The sequence below is a fragment of the Rutidosis leptorrhynchoides genome, chromosome 1 (assembly GCF_046630445.1).
Source record: "Rutidosis leptorrhynchoides isolate AG116_Rl617_1_P2 chromosome 1, CSIRO_AGI_Rlap_v1, whole genome shotgun sequence".
NCBI classification, from domain to species: Eukaryota; Viridiplantae; Streptophyta; class Magnoliopsida; order Asterales; family Asteraceae; genus Rutidosis; species Rutidosis leptorrhynchoides.
In genome coordinates, this window is record NC_092333.1 from 335,519,158 (window position 1) to 335,541,373 (window position 22,216).

At 34.7% G+C, this 22,216-nt stretch overlaps 1 non-coding gene across 1 annotated transcript; it reads right to left on the reverse strand.

Annotated features, from left to right (window-relative positions):
* Positions 1 to 311: 311 nt before the first annotated feature.
* Positions 312 to 413, reverse strand: LOC139886720 (small nucleolar RNA R71). Its single transcript, XR_011772592.1, has one exon. It is a non-coding gene; the product is annotated as a small nucleolar RNA R71 (small nucleolar RNA).
* Positions 414 to 22,216: the final 21,803 nt, after the last annotated feature.

The window sequence follows — 22,216 nt, forward strand, 5'->3', positions numbered from 1 at the left end:
CCTGCACCGGCATGAGGAAACAATCGACGATTTGAGGTCCGACCTTAACTCATTTCGACCTTGCCAACCTACCGAGGTATGGCTAACGAGGAACCATATGAACACATCACTGAGTTTAATGAGATATGTGCTACTAATTAGGTAAACGGTTTCACTAATGATGAGGTACGTCTGCGATTATTTTCTTATTCACTTAAAGATAAGGCAAAATGATGGTTTCTCTCTTTACCTGCCCGGAGTATTAATACTTGGGCGGTGATGAAAAAACGGTTTTTAGAGGAGTTTTATCCCATAAGTAAAACTTCAGACATGCATACACAAATAAAATCTTTTAAACAATTATAGGGTGAATTATTTCATGAAGCGTACGAGCGTTTGAAGGAGTTACTTAGAGCATGCCCACACCATGAGATACCAAAATGGGAATTGGTTAAAATTTTCTATGATAGTTTGGATTCCCAAAATAGGCAATTCCTTTTGGCGGCTAGTGGTAGGGCGTTTTTAACTCGATCTAGTGATGACGAGTGGACCTTCTTTGAGCAATTAAGTAAGGGTTCAAAAACCCAAGCTTCGGTTAATCGTAAACAACCTAGTACCTCCCGAGTGAATCATGTTTCCGACTTGGGTGGTTCATCTAGGAACTTAGAGAAAGAATTAGATGATTTGAAAATGCTTATATTTAACAACCCAGACCAGGTTCTTGCTTGTAATGTTTTGCAGGTTCAGGAAGTTTGTGAGATTTGTGGAGATCCTTCTCACTTTGCATACGGATGTAGAAATGGGATTCCACCGTAAATCAACAAATAGTGGAGGAACAAGTTAATGAGGTTCAGGGAAGGAGATTTGATCCATACTCCAACAAGTATAATCTGGGATGGAGAAATTATCCAAACTTTAGTTGGAGCAACAACAACGCTTTAAATGCTAACAATCAAGGAACCCAACCAAGACCTCAAAACAACTTCCAAAATCAAAACAACTTCCAAAATCAAGGGAACTACCAAAGAAATTACCAAAACCCTTATCCAAATAACCGAAACCAAAACCAAAACAATTACCAAAGTCAAGGCCAAAACCAAAATCAAAACAATGCCCCACCAAATCAAACATCAAGCACGGATGCCAAGATGGACGTGTTTATTTCCGAAATTCGAAAAATAGTGGAGGTGCAAAACAAATCTATTGGTGCGTTAGCTAAAGAAATTGGTAATGTAGCGGAGAGTAAGGGAAATCGGGAGCCTGGTGTAGTGACCCGAACTTTTCCATGTTTATATATATTAATTGAGATTGATATTTACGTGATTAAATGTTTCCAACATGTTAAGCAATCAAACTTGTTAAGACTTGATTAATTAAAATATGTTTCATATAGACAATTGACCACCCAAGTTGACCGGTGATTCACGAACGTTAAAACTTGTAAAAACTATATGATGACATATATATGGATATATATATATATATATATATATATATATATATATAGTTAACATGATACTATGATAAGTAAACATATTATTAAGTATATTAACAATGAACTACATATGTAAAAACAAGACTACTAACTTAATGATTTTTAAACGAGACATATATGTAACGATTATCGTTGTAAAGACATTTAATGCATATATATCATATTAAGAGATATTCATACATGATAATATCATGATAATATAATAATTTAAAATCTCATTTGATATTATAAACATTGGGTTAACAACATTTAACAAGATCGTTAACCTAAAGGTTTCAAAACAACACTTACATGTAACGACTAACGATGACTTAACGACTCAGTTAAAATGTATATACATGTAGTGTTTTAATATGTATTTATACACTTTTGAAAGACTTAAATACACTTATCAAAATACTTCTACTTAACTAAAATGCTTACAATTACATCCTCGTTCAGTTTCATCAACAATTCTACTCGTATGCACCTGTATTCGTACTCGTACAATACACAGCTTTTAGATGTATGTACTATTGGTATATACACTCCAATGATCAGCTCTTAGCAGCCCATGTGAGTCACCTAACACATGTGGGAACCATCATTTGGCAACTAGCAAGAAATATCTCATAAAATTACAAAAATATGAGTAATCATTCATGACTTATTTACATGAAAACAAAATTACATATCCTTTATATCTAATCCATACACAAACGACCAAAAACACCTAAAAACACTTTCATTCTTCAATTTTCTTCATCTAATTGATCTCTCTCAAGTTCTATCTTCAAGTTCTAAGTGTTCTTCATATATTCTACAAGTTCTAGTTACATAAAATCAAGAATACTTTCAAGTTTGCTAGCTCACTTCCAATCTTGTAAGGTGATCATCCAACCTCAAGAAATCTTTGTTTCTTACAGTAGGTTATCATTCTAATACAAGGTAATAATCATATTCAAACTTTGGTTCAATTTCTATAACTATAACAATCTTATTTCAAGTGATTGTCTTACTTGAACTTGTTTTCGTGTCATGATTCTGCTTCAAGAACTTCGAGCCATCCAAGGATCCTTTGAAGCTAGATCCATTTTTCTCTTTTCCAGTAGGTTTATCCAAGGAACTTAAGGTAGTAATGATGTTCATAACATCATTCGATTCATACATATAAAGCTATCTTATTCGAAGGTTTAAACTTGTAATCACTAGAACATAGTTTAGTTAATTCTAAACTTGTTCGCAAACAAAAGTTAATCCTTCTAACTTGACTTTTAAAATCAACTAAACACATGTTCTATATCTATATGATATGCTAACTTAATGATTTAAAACCTGGAAACACGAAAAACACCGTAAAACCGGATTTACGCCGTCGTAATAACACCGCGGGCTGTTTTGGGTTAGTTAATTAAAAACAATGATAAACTTTGATTTAAAAGTTGTTATTCTGAGAAAATGATTTTTATTATGAACATGAAACTATATCCAAAAATTATGGTTAAACTCAAAGTGGAAGTATGTTTTCTAAAATGGTCATCTAGACGTCGTTCTTTCGACTGAAATGACTACCTTTATAAAAAGAACTTGTAACTTATTTTTCTGACTATAAACCTATACTTTTTCTGTTTAGATTCATAAAATAGAGTTCAATATGAAACCATAGCAATTTGATTCACTCAAAACGGATTTAAAATGAAGAAGTTATGGGTAAAACAAGATTGGATAATTTTTCTTATTTTAGCTTCGTGAAAATTGGTAACAAATCTATTCCAACCATAACTTAATCAACTTGTATTGTATATTATGTAATCTTGAGATACCATAGACACGTATACAATGTTTCGACCTATCATGTCGACACATCTATATATATTTCGGAACAACCATAGACACTCTATATGTGAATGTTGGAGTTAGCTATACAGGGTTGAGGTTGATTCCAAAATATATATAGTTTGAGTTGTGATCAATACTGAGATACGTATACACTGGGTCGTGGATTGATTCAAGATAATATTTATCGATTTATTTCTGTACATCTAACTGTGGACAACTAGTTGTAGGTTACTAATGAGGACAGCTGACTTAATAAACTTAAAACATCAAAATATATTAAAAGTGTTGTAAATATATTTTGAACATACTTTGATATATATGTATATATTATTATAGGTTCGTGAATCAACCAGTGGCCAAGTCTTACTTCCCGACGAAGTAAAAATCCGTGAAAGTGAGTTATAGTCCCACTTTTAAAATCTAATATTTTTGGATGAGAATACATGCAGGTTTTATAAATGATTTACAAAATAGACACAAGTACGTGAAACTACATTCTATGGTTGAATTATCGAAATCGAATATGCCCCTTTTTATTAAGTCTGGTAATCTAAGAATTAGGGAACAGACACCCTAATTGACGTGAATCCTAAAGATAGATCTATTGGGCCTAACAAACCCCATCCAAAGTACCGGATGCTTTAGTACTTCGAAATTTATATCATATCCGAAGGGTGTCCCGGAATGATGGGGATATTCTTATATATGCATCTTGTTAATGTCGGTTACCAGGTGTTCACCATATGAATGATTTTTATCTCTATGTATGGTATGTGTATTGAAATATGAAATCTTGTGGTCTATTATTATGATTTGATATATATAGGTTAAACCTATAACTCACCAACATTTTTGTTGACGTTTTAAGCATGTTTATTCTCAGGTGATTATTAAAAGATTCCGCTGTCGCATACTTAAATAAGGACGAGATTTGGAGTCCATGCTTGTATGATATTGTGTAAAAACTGCATTCAAGAAACTTATTTTGTTGTAACATATTTGTATTGTAAACCATTATGTAATGGTCGTGTGTAAACAGGATATTTTAGATTATCATTATTTGATAATCTACGTAAAGCTTTTTAAACCTTTATTGATGAAATAAAGGTTATGGTTTGTTTTAAAATGAATGCAGTCTTTGAAAAACGTCTCATATAGAGGTCAAAACCTCGCAACGAAATCAATTAATATGGAACGTTTTTAATCAATAAGAACGGGACATTTCAGTTGGTATCCGAGCGTTGGACTTAGAGAACCAGAATTTTGCATTAGTGTGTCTTATCGAGTTTGTTAGGATGCATTAGTGAGTCTGGACTTCGACCGTGTTTACTTGAAAAATGATTGCTTAACAAATTTTGTTGGAAACTATATATTTTTAACATGTGAATATTATGTGATATATTAATCTCTTAACGCGTTTGATATTATGTGATAGATGTCTAACTCTAGAACAAGTCCCATTGACTCACCTAATAATAATAAAGAGTCAAATGTAAATTGGAATGATTCTGGACTGATTCACAAGTTCCCGAAGAGGAACCGGAAGAAGAGTCGGAACCGGAAGAAGAATCGGAACCGGAAGAAGAATCGGAACCGGATGAAGAAATAGAACCGGTGGGGGAAATAATAAAACGGTTAAGTAAAAGAAAATCCTCAACCAACCGACCAAGGTTAATTATGGTCAATGGTGTTTCCGCCAAGGAAGCAAAATATTGGGAGGATTACCAATTCTCCGATGAATCGGATTCCGACGAGAATTCCGATGATGTTATAGAAATTACCCCAACTGAATTTAAAAAGGCAAAAGAAAATAATAAGGGAAAGGGCATAAAAATAGTGAAATCTAATTCCAACCCCGATGAACTTTATATGTATCGTCAACCCCCGAAGTCCTTAAGTTGTAACAATGACCCGAGAACCTCTAAACCACCAGGTTTTTCTAAACCAATGTGGAAAACGACGGCTCGTATTAGGGGAACATCATATATCCCTAGAAACTTGGCAAAACGAACCAAAACCGAAGAAGAAGAAACAAGCGAGTCGGAATAAGATAGTTGTATTCGTCTGGTGTAATATATGTAATATAGTGTGCTTATGCTTTATGATATATGTAAAAATTGCTTGTATTAATAAGTATTTTTTTTTAAGAGACCTACCCGGAGTCATGATTGATGAAATCTTGTCTAGAGTCAGTCAGAATTCTTCGGCACAACTATTTAAGGCGAGATCAGTTTGTAAGACATTCGAAGAACGTTCCAAGAATGCCTTGGTTTATAAAAGGCTTTCGTTCGAAAGATGGGGGATATCACATTGGGAAATCCATAAGTTACGATGTGTTTACTTTGACGCATATATTGCGGGGAACCCAAATGCTATTTTACGCAATGGGTTAAGAAATTATTTTGACTCAATATATCCGAATATTGGACTTCGTGATTTAGAAAAAGCGGCTAACATGCAACATAAAGAAGCATGTTATGCTTACGGATTAGTAATGTTCGCTTCTCACCAAAGTGAGAACAAGAACATCGGGCTACAACTATTAAACAAAACGTTTCCACAAGTGACGGAGTCGGTAATTGGGGTAAGAAATGAGGTTTTTAGATTGTTACGGGACTGTTGGACATTACGTAACCCTCGTCCCTTTGACGACGTTACAACACGATGTCTTATCAACGGCCATAACGGTTATGTTCCACAAGACCAAGGATGGGAAGTAATCCTAGTAAAACCAGAATGCATGACTTGTTTCTGGACGTATGAATTACGTGTCTTTATTGCCTTTGCTGAACAACTTGTGTACTAGCTAGAATTATCTTCACAACCATCTTGTATCAAATTTATTGTGTGCTATATTTCATGCTATATGTAAAATAAGCGGTATTGTAAGTTTGTAAAATATGGTGTAAAAGTTTGAACGCGAAATATTATTATAATCAGTTTTTCATATAGAATTGTAGTAGTTGAATTGTATATTAGCTACTAAGTATGAACTTAACGGGTAGGTACTACCCGAATTTAAACTTATAAAACGCTAATATGAAGAAAAAGCTTTTATAAATGAGTTCATATTATGCTACGAAATACTATTAACTACTCTTAATATTCTGTATGATTAACTTGTTCCATTTGACTATTTTGAAGGAAATGGCACCGACTACTCGACACACCGTGAATATGAATGAAGAGGAATTCCGTACTTTTCTAGCTTCAAACATAGCCGCAGTACAGGCTGCGCTACATACCAACAATAACCTTGGATCTAGCAGTACAGGAAATCGTGTAGGATGCACCTATAAAGAATTCACTGCCTGCAAACCTTTGGAATTTGATGGAACCGAAGGACCGATCGGATTGAAACGGTGGACCGAGAAGGTCGAATCGGTGTTTGCCATAAGTAAGTGTACTGAAGAGGACAAAGTGAAGTACGCTACGCATACCTTCACAGGTTCTGCGTTAACATGGTGGAATACCTATCTAGAGCAAGTGGGACAAGACGATGTGTACGCACTACCGTGGTCAGCATTCAAGCACTTGATGAACGAGAAGTACCGTCCCAGAACCGAGGTCAATAAGCTCAAGACAGAACTTAGAGTGTTACGAACCCAAGGATTTGATATTACCACGTACGAAAGACGATTCACAGAATTGTGCCTATTGTGTCCGGGAGCATTCGAAGATGAGGAAGAGAAGATCGACGCGTTTGTGAAAGGATTACCGGAAAGAATCCAAGAAGATATAAGTTCACACGAGCCCGCCTCCATACAACAGGCATGTAGAATGGCTCACAAACTAGTGAACCAGATTGAAGAAAGAATTAAAGAACAGACTGCTGAAGAGGCCAATGTGAAGCAAGTCAAAAGAAAGTGGGAGGAAAACGGTGATAAGAATCACCAATACAACAACAACAGCAATTATAACAATAATCGCAACAATTATCCCAACAATCGCAACATCAATCGAAACTACAACAAACGGCCCAACAACAACAACAACAACAACAACAACAACAACAACAACAACAACAACAACAACAACAACAACAACAACAACAACTACAACAATCATCCCAACAACAATAATAATCGCAACAACAACAACAATCAGAAGCAGCTATGCCAAAGGTGTGAAAAGTATCACTCGGGGTTTTGCACCAAATTTTGCAACAAGTGTAAAAGAAATGGTCATAGCACGGCGAAGTGTGAGGTCTACGGACCAGGGGTTAATAGAACGAAAGGAACAAATGGTGTCGGAACGAGTAATGGTGGAGCAAGTAGTGTCGGAGCAAGTTATGCCAATGTAGTTTGTTATAAATGTGGAAAACCGGGCCACATTATTAGAAATTGCCCGAACCAGGAGAACACAAATGGACAAGGCCGCGGAAGAGTTTTCAATATTAATGCGGCAGAGGCACAGGAAGACCCGGAGCTTGTTACGGGTACGTTTCTTATTGACAATAAATCTGCTTACGCTTTATTTGATTTGGGTGTGGATAGAAGCTATATGAGTAGAGATTTTTGTGCTAAATTAAGTTGTCCATTGACGCCTTTGGATAATAAATTTTTACTCGAATTAGCAAATGGTAAATTAATTTCAGCAGATAATATATGTCGGAATCGAGAAATTAAACTGGTTAGCGAAACATTTAAGATTGATTTGATACCAGTAGAGTTAGGGAGTTTTGATGTGATAATCGGTATGGACTGGTTGAAAGAAGTGAAAGCAGAGATCGTTTGTTACAAAAATGCAATTCGGATTATACGAGAAAAAGGAAAACCCTTAATGGTGTACGGAGAAAAGGGCAACACGAAGCTACATCTTATTAGTAATTTGAAGGCACAAAAACTAATAAGAAAAGGTTGCTATGCTGTTCTAGCACACGTCGAGAAAGTACAAATTGAAGAAAAGAGCATCAATGATGTTCCCATTGCAAAAGAATTTCCCGATGTATTTCCGAAAGAATTACCGGGATTACCCCCACATCGATCCGTTGAATTTCAAATAGATCTTGTACCAGGAGCTGCACCAATAGCTCATGCTCCTTACAGACTCTCACCCAGGGAGATGAAAGAACTGCAAAGCCAATTACAAGAACTTTTAGAGCGTGGTTTCATTCGACCAAACACATCACCGTGGGGAGCTCCTGTTTTGTTTGTCAAGAAAAAAGATGGTACATTCAGGTTGTGTATCGACTACCGAGAGTTGAACAAACTTACCATCAAGAACCGCTACCCACTACCGAGAATCAACGACTTATTTGATCAACTACAAGGCTCGTCTGTTTATTCAAAGATTGACTTACGTTCCGGGTATCATCAAATGCGGGTGAAAGAAGATGATATTCCAAAGACTGCTTTCAGAACACGTTACGGTCATTACGAGTTTATGGTCATGCCGTTTGGTTTAACTAATGCACCAGCTGTGTTCATGGACCTTATGAACCGAGTGTGTGGACCATACCTTGACAAGTTTGTCATTGTTTTCATTGATGACATACTTATTTAATCAAAGAATGACCAAGAACACGGTGAACATTTGAGAAAGGTGTTAGAAGTATTGAGGAAGGAAGAATTGTACGCTAAGTTTTCAAAGTGTGCATTTTGGTTGGAAGAAGTTCAATTCCTCGGTCACATAGTGAACAAAGAAGGTATTAAGGTGGATCCGGCAAAGATAGAAACTGTTGAAAATTGGGAAACCCCGAAAACTCCAAAACACATACGCGAGTTTTTAGGACTAGCTGGTTACTACAGAAGGTTCATCCAAGACTTTTCCAGAATAGCAAAACCCTTAACTGCATTAATGCATAAAGGGAAGAAATTTGAATGGAATGATGAACAAGAGAAAGCGTTTCAGTTATTGAAGAAAAAGCTAACTACGGCACCTATATTGTCATTGCCTGAAGGGAATGATGATTTTGTGATTTATTGTGACGCATCAAAGCAAGGTCTCGGTTGTGTATTAATGCAACAAACGAAGGTGATTGCTTATGCGTCTAGACAATTGAAGATTCACGAACAAAATTATACGACGCATGATTTGGAATTAGGCGCGGTTGTTTTTGCATTAAAGACTTGGAGGCACTAATTATATGGGGTCAAAAATATTATATATACCGACCATAAAAGTATTCAACACATATTTAATCAGAAACAACTGAATATGAGGCAGCGTAGGTGGATTGAATTATTGAATGATTACGACTTTGAGATTCGTTACCACCCGGGGAAGGCAAATGTGGTAGCCAATGCCTTGAGCAGGAAGGACAGAGAACCCATTCGAGTAAAATCTATGAATATAATGATTCATAATAACCTTACTACTCAAATAAAGGAGGCGCAACAAGGAGTTTTAAAAAAGGAAAATTTAAAGGATGAAATACCCAAAGGATTGGAGAAGCATCTTAATATTCGGGAAGACGGAACCCGGTATAGGGCTGAAAGGATTTGGGTACCAAAATTTGGAGATATGAGAGAAATGGTACTTAGAGAAGCTCATAAAACCAGATACTCAATACATCCTGGAACGGGGAAGATGTACAAGGATCTCAAGAAACATTTTTGGTGGCCGGGTATGAAAGCCGATGTTGCTAAATACGTAGGAGAATGTTTGACGTGTTCTAAGGTCAAAGCTGAGCATCAGAAACCATCAGGTCTACTTCAACAACCCGAAATCCCGGAATGGAAATGGGAAAACATTACCATGGATTTCATCACTAAATTGCCAAGGACTGCAAGTGGTTTTGATACTATTTGGGTAATAGTTGATCGTCTCACCAAATCAGCACACTTCCTGCCATATAAGAGAAGATGACAAGATGGAGAAGTTAGCACGACTGTATTTGAAGGAAGTCGTCTCCAGACATGGAATACCAATCTCTATTATCTCTGATAGGGATGGCAAATTTATTTCAAGATTCTAGCAGACATTACAGCAAGCATTAGGAACTCGTCTAGACATGAGTACTGCCTATCATCCACAAACTGATGGGCAGAGCGAAAGGACGATACAAAGCTTGAAGACATGCTACGAGCATGTGTTATTGATTTCGGAAACAGTTGGGATCGACATCTACCGTTAGCAGAATTTTCCTACAACAACAGCTACCATTCAAGCATTGAGATGGCGCCGTTTGAAGCACTTTATGGTAGAAAGTGCAGGTCTCCGATTTGTTGGAGTGAAGTGGGGGATAGACATATTACGGGTCCGGAGATTATACAAGAAACTACCGAGAAGATCATCCAAATTCAACAACGGTTGAAAACCGCCCAAAGTCGACAAAAGAGCTACGCTGACATTAAAAGAAAAGATATAGAATTTGAAATTGGAGAGATGGTCATGCTTAAAGTTGCACCTTGGAAAGGTGTTGTTCGATTTGGTAAACGAGGGAAATTAAATCCAAGGTATATTGGACCATTCAAGATTATTGATCGTGTCGGACCAGTAGCTTACCGACTTGAGTTACCTCAACAACTCGCGGCTGTACATAACACTTTCCACATCTCGAATTTGAAGAAATGTTTTGCTAAAGAAGATCTCACTATTCCGTTAGATGAAATCCAAATCAACGAAAAACTTCAATTCATCGAAGAACCCGTCGAAATAATGGATCGTGAGGTTAAAAGACTTAAGCAAAACAAGATATCAATTGTTAAGGTTCGATGGAATGCTCGTAGAAGACCCGAGTTCACCTGGGAGCGTGAAGATCAGATGAAGAAGAAATACCCGCATCTATTTCCAGAAGATTCGTCAACACCTTCAACAGCTTAAAATTTCGGGACGAAATTTATTTAACGGGTAGGTACTGTAGTGACCCGAACTTTTCCATGTTTATATATATTAATTGAGATTGATATTTACATGATTAAATGTTTCCAACATGTTAAGCAATCAAACTTGTTAAGACTTGATTAATTGAAATATGTTTCATATAGACAATTGACCACCCAAGTTGACCGGTGATTCATGAACGTTAAAACTTGTAAAAACTATATGATGACATATATATGGATATATATATAGTTAACATGATACTATGATAAGTAAACATATTATTAAGTATATTAACAATGAACTACATATGTAAAAACAAGACTACTAACTTAATGATTTTTAAACGAGACATATATGTAACGATTATCGTTGTAAAGACATTTAATGTATATATATCATATTAAGAGATATTCATATATGATAATATCATGATAATATAATAATTTAAAATCTCATTTGATATTATAAACATTGGGTTAACAACATCGTTAACCTAAAGGTTTCAAAACAACACTTACATGTAACGACTAACGATGACTTAACGACTCAGTTAAAATGTATATACAGGTAGTGTTTTAATATGTATTTATACACTTTTGAAAGACTTCAATACACTTATCAAAATACTTCTACTTAACAAAAATGCTTACAATTACATCCTCGTTCAGTTTCATCAACAATTCTACTCGTATGCACCCGTATTCGTACTCGTACAATACACAGCTTTTAGATGTATGTACTATTGGTATATACACTCCAATTATCAGCTCTTAGTAGCCTATGTGAGTCACCTAACACATGTGGGAACCATCATTTGGAAACTAGCATGAAATATCTCATAAAATTACAAAAATATGAGTAATCATTCATGACTTATTTACATGAAAACAAAATTACATATCCTTTATATCTAATCCATACACCAACGACCAAAAACACCTACAAACACTTTCATTCTTCAATTTTCTTCATCTAATTGATCTCTCTCAAGTTCTATCTTCAATTTCTAAGTGTTCTTCATATATTCTACAAGTTCTAGTTACATAAAATCAAGAATACTTTCAAGTTTGCTAGCTCACTTCCAATCTTGTAAGGTGATCATCCAACCTCAAGAAATCTTTGTTTCTTACAGTAGGTTATCATTCTAATACAAGGTAATAATAATATTCAAACTTTGGTTCAATTTCTATAACTATAACAATCTTATTTCAAGTGATGATCTTACTTGAACTTGTTTTCGTGTCATGATTCTGCTTCAAGAACTTCGAGCCATCCAAGGATCCGTTGAAGCTAGATCTATTTTTTTCTTTTCCAGTAGGTTTATCCAAGGAACTTAAGGTAGTAATGATGTTCATAACATCATTCTATTCATACATATAAAGCTATCTTATTCGAAGGTTTAAACTTGTAATCACTAGAACATAGTTTAGTTAATTCTAAACTTGTTCGCAAACAAAAGTTAATCCTTCTAACTTGACTTTTAAAATCAACTAAACACATGTTCTATATCTATATGATATGCTAACTTAATGATTTAAAACCTGGAAACATGAAAAACACCGTAAAACCGGATTTACGCCGTCGTAGTAACACCGCGGGCTGTTTTGGGTTAGTTAATTAAAAACTATGATAAACTTTGATTTAAAAGTTGTTATTCTGAGAAAATGATTTTTATTATGAACATGAAACTATATCCAAAAATTATGGTTAAACTCAAAGTGGAAGTATGTTTTCTAAAATGGTCATCTAGACGTCGTTCTTTCGACTGAAATGACTACCTTTACAAAAACGACTTGTAACTTATTTTTCCGACTATAAACCTATACTTTTTCTATTTAGATTCATAAAATAGAGTTCAATATGAAATCATAGCAATTTGATTCACTCAAAACGGATTTAAAATGAAGAAGTTATGGGTAAAACAAGATTGGATAATTTTTCTCATTTTAGCTACGTGAAAATTGGTAACACATCTATTCCAACCATAACTTAATCAACTTGTATTGTATATTATGTAATCTTGAGATACCATAGACACGTATACAATGTTTCGACCTATCATGTCGGCACATCTATATATATTTCGGAACAACCATAGACACTCTATATGTGAATGTTGGAGTTAGCTATACAGGGTTGAGGTTGATTCCAAAATATATATAGTTTGAGTTGTGATCAATACTGAGATACGTATACACTGGGTCGTGGATTGATTCAAGATAATATTTATCGATTTATTTCTGTACATCTAACTGTGGACAACTAGTTGTAGGTTACTAACGAGGACAGCTGACTTAATAAACTTAAAACATCAAAATATATTAAAAGTGTTGTAAATATATTTTGAACATACTTTGATATATATGTATATATTGTTATAGGTTCGTGAATCAACCAGTGGCCAAGTCTTACTTCCCGACGAAGTAAAAATCCGTGAAAGTGAGTTATAGTCCCACTTTTAAAATCTAATATTTTTGGGATGAGAATACATGCAGGTTTTATAAATGATTTACAAAATAGACACAAGTACGTGAAACTACATTCTATGGTTGAATTATCGAAATCGAATATGCTCCTTTTTATTAAGTCTGGTAATCTAAGAATTAGGGAACAGACACCCTAATTGACGCGAATCCTAAAGATAGATCTATTGGGCCTAACAAACCCCATCCAAAGTACCGGATGCTTTAGTACTTCAAAATTTATATCATATCCGAAGGGTGTCCCGAAATGATGGGGATATTCTTATATATGCATCTTGTTAATGTCGGTTACCAGGTGTTCACCATATGAATTATTTTTATCTCTATGTATGGGATGTGTATTGAAATATGAAATCTTGTGGTCTATTATTATGATTTGATATATATAGGTTAAACCTATAACTCACCAACATTTTTGTTGACGTTTTAAGCATGTTTATTCCCAGGTGATTATTAAAAGATTCCGCTGTCGCATACTTAAATAAGGACGAGATTTGGAGTCCATGCTTGTATGATATTGTGTAAAAACTGCATTCAAGAAACTTATTTTGTTGTAACATATTTGTATTGTAAACCATTATGTAATGGTCGTGTGTAAACAGGATATTTTAGATTATCATTATTTGATAATCTACGTAAAGCTTTTTAAACCTTTATTGATAAAATAAAGGTTATGGTTTGTTTTAAAATGAATGCAGTCTTTGAAAAACGTCTCATATAGAGGTCAAAACCTCTCAACGAAATCAATTAATATGGAACGTTTTTAATCAATAAGAACGGGACATTTCACCTGGTACCATTCTGAGTTATACAGTGTTAAATCCAAATCATAAGGACTCGGGAAAAGGACATAGTGTAAACATGGTAGGCACCTTGCGTAGTGGAAAGAAGTATGACAACAAGGTTGGTGAGAAAGACGTAGCTCAACGCGATGCACGTAAGTCTCCTATCGTTCTTGATGAGGAGGATGAGGTAAGTAATAATAATGACCTTGGGAAGAGGGTGGAAAGAAAAAAACCCATCATTGAGGAAATTTAGAAATCGGGTACGGAATCAAAAACCGTTCCATTTCTCATGGCCTTAGAGTCCCCGAACCAATTCCCTTATGGGAAAAAGGGACCGAAAACGGATGATATGTGGGAGACATTTAAACAAGTAAAAATAAATATTCCACTTATTGATGCAATCAAACAAATTCCTGCATATGCTAAGTTTTTAAAAGATTTGTGTGTTCAAAAGTGTAAACTCAACACATCATTGCCCAAAAAGATAAAATTAACTGAAAAAGTGAGTGCTGTAATTTCGGGTTCACTTCCACCTAAGTTTAAGGACCCGGGGACACCTTTAATTTCCATTACAGTTGGTAATGTTAATATTAAAAAGGCTTTGTTGGATTTGGGGGCTAGTATTAACATACTTCCATCGAACCTTGTTGACCGATACGAGTTGGGAACTTTAAAACATACAGATATTCTTGTCCAACTTGCGGATCGGTCAATGAGAACTCCACGGGGTATGTTGGAAAATGTGATTGTGAAAGTGGAAGACTTTTATTACCCGGTAGATTTTATAGTCATGGACACAGAGACCACTTTTAGGGAGACCCAACCGACGATCATTCTTGGTCGTCCATTTTTTGCCACAATTGATGCTCTTATCAATTGTAGAACCGGGGTTATGGACATTTCTTTTGATAATAAGAGATCACGGATTAATATTTTTAATTCATTACATACATCGGATGTCCAGGATTGTTTTTTGTTGGATACTAACCATGAACAGGTTCAAAAGTATGCACCAGATGTGAAAGAGAAAGAGGAGGTAAAAAAATCTAGTGAAGAGGGTATGACAAGTGAATTCATGGAATCTCAAATAAGAACTGATGCAGAAATTTTGATGAGTCAACAAGAGTCGATACAAAATCTTGAGCGGGAAATGAAAAATCTGAGTCAAGTTCTTGAAACCAAGTTGACTTCATCATTTATCACTACTTGTTCATTACCGATGAAAGAAACCGTGATGGCAGTGTCCACCTTTGTTGGGGTGGATGAAAAAGTTTCTAAATGTGAAGAGGATGAACATTTGGTAACCCAGAAGACGATTAGGCCTTCCCGACCACCATCAATGAGAAAATTAAATGAGTAGGTATCTAGTGATAATAAAATGGAGAATTGTGTTGGAAATGTGTCTGTTGATACACTTGAAAAGTCTGAAGAATCCGATGAAAAAGTAGTCAAAGTAATGGGGAAAACTGTAGAAAAACTTGTTGAGCGGTTTGGAGGTCACAAGATCAAAGTGAATAAGAATGAAAGGTGAATTCCCAAGTTGATTATGAGTATTTTCCAATTTAGAGGATCTTGAAGGGCCTAAGTGTGGGGGAGATAGTGAAAACCCGCCACATATTTCTTTGAGGCATCATAGTGAGTGTAAGGAATATGTGGATGACCCGGTGCTTGATCGTTCCATAAGGAAATTACATAGACGGGTCCATGATGCTAGGAGTAGGGGGGATGAAAGCTTAACCAACCGTCTTGTGTGTAACTTGACTCCTAAAGAAAAAGCTAAATTGTTTGAGTTAATGCATGTGGCTAAGGAGAATGATGTGTGGTTGGATTCTAAGTTGAGGAAAGTTAGAGATAGTGAAGGTTCTCATAAAGTGAGGGAAGGAGGAACCTTCTACAGTCCTGGAATTAGCTAAAGTGAAGAAAGAGTCGTGTGCGCGACTCGAAAATAAAACTGCACAAACTATGTGTAGAGTTTGTAAGTCTTCTTTATTTTATTTTTACTTTATTTCTATTTTATTTCTATTTATTTTTAGTTAAATGAACTTTGTGGGTAGGTTCACTGCAAGCCCTCACGAGACAAAACTCGTCCACCCGAGGGAATCGAGTGGTTTAAAGCGGATCCCTCCGAAAGTGGGCTAGTTAGATTTTACACTTTTTCGTTTGTTTTTCTTTTCTGAGTTGTAATGGAAGGATAAACGTAATCGAATGGAATGTGTGATGATGAATCAAAATGATGTGCGATGGTTACTATTGGATGGTGAACTTGCGAGTATCTCGGTAATGTGTTAGATTTTCCCTTTTTATTTTTCACATAAATATTATAATAATCTAAACATGCGTACGAGGGCGTAGCATGATTCAAGTGTGGGGGAGAGGGGAAAATTAAAATTTTCTTTTTGGGATACATTACTTCGGTTTGAAGCTTAAAATGAGTAAAACATTATGATTATTGCGGTTGAACAAAAATTTTAATCATAATTTTATAACAAACTAATTGTGATTTTTGTGAAAAAGAGTTGAAAGAATAAGTGAAGTGGCATGGTATTAATGGGTATTAAGAAAAAGTTGGTTGTTAGCACCTAAATTAATAAAGATTTTTTAAGTGGTAAAGTTAAGAAGTAAAGTCTTCTTAGTTGTGTTATCAACGTGTTTTCAAGAAGGAAGTAAAGTCTTCCAATTTATGTTTCACAAGCACTTTTTAGTGCAGCTTTTTACCCATGAATTGACGAAAGTGAAAGGTACAAAATGTCATTTTCTGTTCATTCACATCTTGTTTCGATACCGGGAACAAATGCTAGTGCTTGAACTTGTTCTGTGTCGCTATCCAAAACCAGGATTAGCTGTGGATGACACTAGCCATACCCGCAGTTCGCTGCAAAACAGCCAGTTTAGGGGCTGGATAAATATTCCTACACGAGAACCATGCTTGGGGCTAAAACCACAAAACGAGAGCTCGATGGAGCCAAATCCATAAAACAGCCAGTATAGGGGCTGGATAAATATTCCTACACGAGAGCCTTGTTGGGGCGTATAATACCGCTAAAAATAGATCTAGATGGGGCTAAAACCACAAAAACTATTTCTCATTATAAGTCACGTGGGACTTAAATTTCACGACCCTTCGTCGATTTTCCACCCTGCTCCGAGAGTCACCGGAGGAGTCGTTGGGGCATGAGATGAGTGCCGTGATCCTAAAACACCGGGAGAACCAAAAAGGGTGTCTTCATGCACTCTGGCACACCAACCTTTAAAACAAAGATGGAATTAACGGTAACGCTTCTAGCCTAACAACTAGAGCGTAGTATGTAACTTGTACCATGGTTCTCTTATCTAGTTCATATGGCGGATGGCTCTCACTTGACTTATGTTTTATTTGAAGATCGCCAAGTTTGAAGTTTTGTTACATTTTTGAAGTATGTGCTTGAGATGAGATGTTCATATAATTGGGAAGTTAAAGTTGGTTAAGTGATAGCCATGTCGGAAGAATTTATGTTTCACATTGAGTTCGAGACGTTGCGATTTTATACAATCCTTTGAAGATTTATCAGTTGTTAAAATCTCAATTAAATGTTAGAGTTGAAGATTTGAGTTTGAGATTGTTTGAGGACAAACAATGATAAGTGTGGGGGAGTTGATCGGTTCATAAATACCGATCATGATTGATGTTAAGAGGTGGATATTATGTGTATATTTGAGGTTTAAAAAGTTATTTCATGAGATTTTTATAACGAGTAACGATTTGGGACGAAAACGCGAAAAAGGGGGTTAAAACATGAAAAAAATGAGAAAACTGGGACCCAGCCGCAAGGAGGCGGCTGGGGGGTGCAAGGCGGCGACTGTCTGGTGCAAAATGTCTCTCAGGTGGAAAATGGGCAAAAGGAGGTGGCTGGTTTAGGCGGTTGGGCGCATGTAGGCGCCCGGTGAGCATAATTTGCGGCTGGAGCTATTTTTGGATAAAATTTGAGGCCGAATTTGAGGGATTTAATGCTTGGGAGTTACCCTACTTCACCTATATATAATAGAAACCCTAGGCTACGAATTGATATCTTTTTCCATCAGTTTTAGAGCATCAAACACACAAAAACACACCATCAATCATCATCAAATCAAGATTCAAGCTAGGTTTCAAGGAGTGTTCATCATGCAACTTCAAGAAGCAACTATGATCATCATCACCAACATGCTTGGCTAGTTTCTTTCACTTTATTCCTTCCATGAACAATTGATACATGTGTTCTTTTCATTCAAGTTTATGTGGTTTGTAATGTTATAATACTTATGTCTTTTGAATTGTGATATTATAAACCAATTGCTTATTGATCAATGCAAGTATTATTGATTGTGATTATTGCAAGTTGAATTATAGTGATTTAACATTGTATTCTTGATCCAACTTGGTGTTAATTAGATTAAGGATAAAGACATAGTGTCTAGGTTGCATGATTCAATCCCAAGATAGTTAGAATTGATAAGCCTAAGAAATCTTGTCTATGAGATTTGATCAATACTTGATAAGCATAATACTTGTTTGAATGAATGCATGTTAGATTGGGATTGTGAAGGGATAAAGACTTCCATCCAATTGATTACAACCTTTTTAATTAGCTCATTATTTATGCTCTTAAATACTCAAAGTTTACATTTGCTTAGTAATTGTTAATCTAGTTTTTACATTAGTTAATTTTAGTTAATCACAAACAAACCAATCTTGAAATTGCTTGTTAGTTAACCACAACTTTCCGTGGAACGAATCCTGCTTACCCTATCTAAAGTAGAGTAATTAGGCTATTTTTGACCGACCCTTCGACACCGATCAAAATCTCACCTTATTAAATGAAATGTCACACTAACGTCACCTGATCGGCTGAGATCTCACGCAAACGGCTCAGATCTCAGCCTAGCAGCTTAAGAACAACAACAACATATGTCAAATTTTAACACTCAAATCTCGAATCTAACATGTTATGTTCAATAAACCACTTCAAATACATCATAAACATGTATATAGAGTATATTTAACATTAAACAAGCATCACAAACACTTTTTATGCAAGAATCAAACCAAAACCCATATGAACATCACTTTGCTCAAAAACCCTAATTTTACAAAGGATTGATTCATGAAAGAGTTAGACACATACTTTGTTTTAGTTACTGAGAGAATTTGAGGGTATTACAGCTTCTTTATCAGAGGACATGTCGTCCCAAAAAGTCGTATAAAATAGAATTTAATTATTTATTACTATCTCCGTCCCATCTTAAGTGTCCCTTGTTGACTTTTCAAAGTCTTTCTTTGTCAACTTTGACCGTAAATATCTTTATTTGTGTTATATAATATTTGATAAAAATTATATGGAATGAAAACACATTTAAAACTCAATTCATTCATATAATTTCCATCAAATATTATATAGCACAAATAAAAATATTTATGGTCAAAGTTGACAAAGAATGACTTTGAAAAGTCAACGGTGGATACTTAAGATGGGACGGATGGAGTATTGATTATTAACATAATTAATATTTTATTACTATTCTTTATAGTTGACATGTCATCCCAAAAGGTCTCCATAAAAGAAATTTAGTATTATATTTTATTATTATTATTTTTCTTTCCAGATGACATGTCGTCTCTATAAGTCGTCCGGAAAGGTCGTACTCTATTGTCGAAGAAAAAGTCAAAGTAGAGTCTACGGTCTTTCGAAAAAAAAAACAACTTTTTGCCTGGAAAATTTTTATGGTATGAACCAGTCCGGACGATATTGGGAGTGACATGTCATCCCTAAATGTCATCCCTAAAAGTCATGTGGGACGACATCTCATCCCGAAAGATCGAAAAATGTCGTCTCTAAAGATGCATTTCCTATAGTGTACATGCATGCCACCACTTAGATTAAATGTACACGTAAAATTCAAAATATAATTGACTAAAATGATAAAAACAAATCACCTATTCACACTTGACATTTCCGTTGACTAAATATCAGCACATTATAATTATAATTAATTAAGATTAAGAATAATAAGACCTTAATCTTAGATTAGTGTCTCCTATGATCAAGGCACCAAATAACGTTTAAAAAAACAATAACAACATGAGTAAGCGTCTTAGTCACTACTTAGTAGTAATTGTTTAAGAATACGTTAAAAGTTTATACTCGAATGAGGTAATATAATGCTAGAAGCTACTTACTCGTATCGATTGACGATCACAATATGGTCCCTACAAGTAGATAATATTATATATTATGAATGAAATGATAATCACTTAATATATTTTTCATTAATCTAATAACCATAACCATAATCATTTAAATAGTAAGGAGATACATTAATAATAATAATAATATATACTTAGAAATATATACGTATATATTACGTATATTTGTAAAATTTATAAAAAAGCATTGTTTAAAGAAGTTTCGAGATATGGGAGCCACACCATGTGAGGTGAGCAATGCGTTTATTACTACTATTTTAAGGAAGTGCATGGAATGTGTGTGGATAGCATTATGTTTTTGTAGTTTTGTGATATCATCTAGTCTAAATTATAATCTTATAAATATAGCTAAAAAATTTATCACTCATATAGTCATATTCTAAAAAATTATAAAGTATAATTCATTAATGCATAAATGTGACTGATTCGTAAAGTATAGCGTTGAATTCATCATCATTAAAATAATAATAACTAGTTGTGGAGCCCTCACTTCGCGCCGGAAGCTTCGTTTTGAATTCGAGTTAAAAAAAAAGTCATGATCTATTTTGTAAAAAAGAATTTTTTTCGACATCTAACATTGAAGGGTTGTTCCTTTTGTGAAAGTTGCTTCTTTTACCGTTCTTTTTTTTTAAAGTTAGTTGATCTATTTTGTAAAAAATAATATTTTTCGACATCTTTTGGTAGCATTGACGGGTTGTTCCTTTTATGAAAGTTGCATCTTTTATAGTCGAGGAAAAAAAAGTTGATTATTTTGTAAAAAAGAATTTTTTTCGACATCTTTTGGTAACATTGAAGGGTTAGTTTTTTTACGAAAGTTGCTTTTTTATCGTTGGAAACCATTAAAAAAGTGAAATGACGAAAATACCCATGATTACTATTGATGGATAGTGCTACAGGGTTTTGTCTTTTAGATAGTATATAAATATATCATAATATAACAATGTATGTGAGTTTTATTTTGTTTATTTCATTTTTTCCTAACTAACTCTTATAAAATCGTGAAAAATCAAAATATTTTAATTGACATCATGCCCTTCCATTGCAATTAGAAGATTAACTAGTGTTCGAACCCTCGCTTTGCGCCGGAGTTCGATTTTCAATGTATTTTATTGCGTTTATTTTGTAAAATTATTTCGTGGCTAACGATGATGTCGTTGAAGCGCAACTCGAGTCGAACTAAAATGTATAATCCGTGAAAGATTTAAATGTTATTTTAAATCAACAATATATGTGCATCTCCGCGTTTTGCTATGGAATTGTCGAATTTTAAAAATTTAACGCAAAATGAACGTGTATGAAAAAGACCTCAAACATTTAGCGTTTTTTTTTAAAAAAAACGTCCGTTTTGCGTATAGTTAGTGATATTGTGTTCCTAAAATTATTTCGAGTTTAACGATGGTGTCCGAAAAATTTAAATCGTTGCGAGCGAGAAGATATGGCCCGTTGAATATTTGGGTGAAGTTTGTTTAAGATTTTTTTTTTATGAAAATGAGTATTTAACACTTTACCCCCTGTTTGGGATTTTAATATTTGAACAAAGTATGGGGGCTTTTTTGGAAAAAAAAAAGGTGAAAAAAGGTGAAAGGACGAAAACGTCCCTGATTAATATTCATTTTTTTTGTCTATTAGATATTAAGTTTGGTGTGCATTTGTGAAGCTTGGAAAT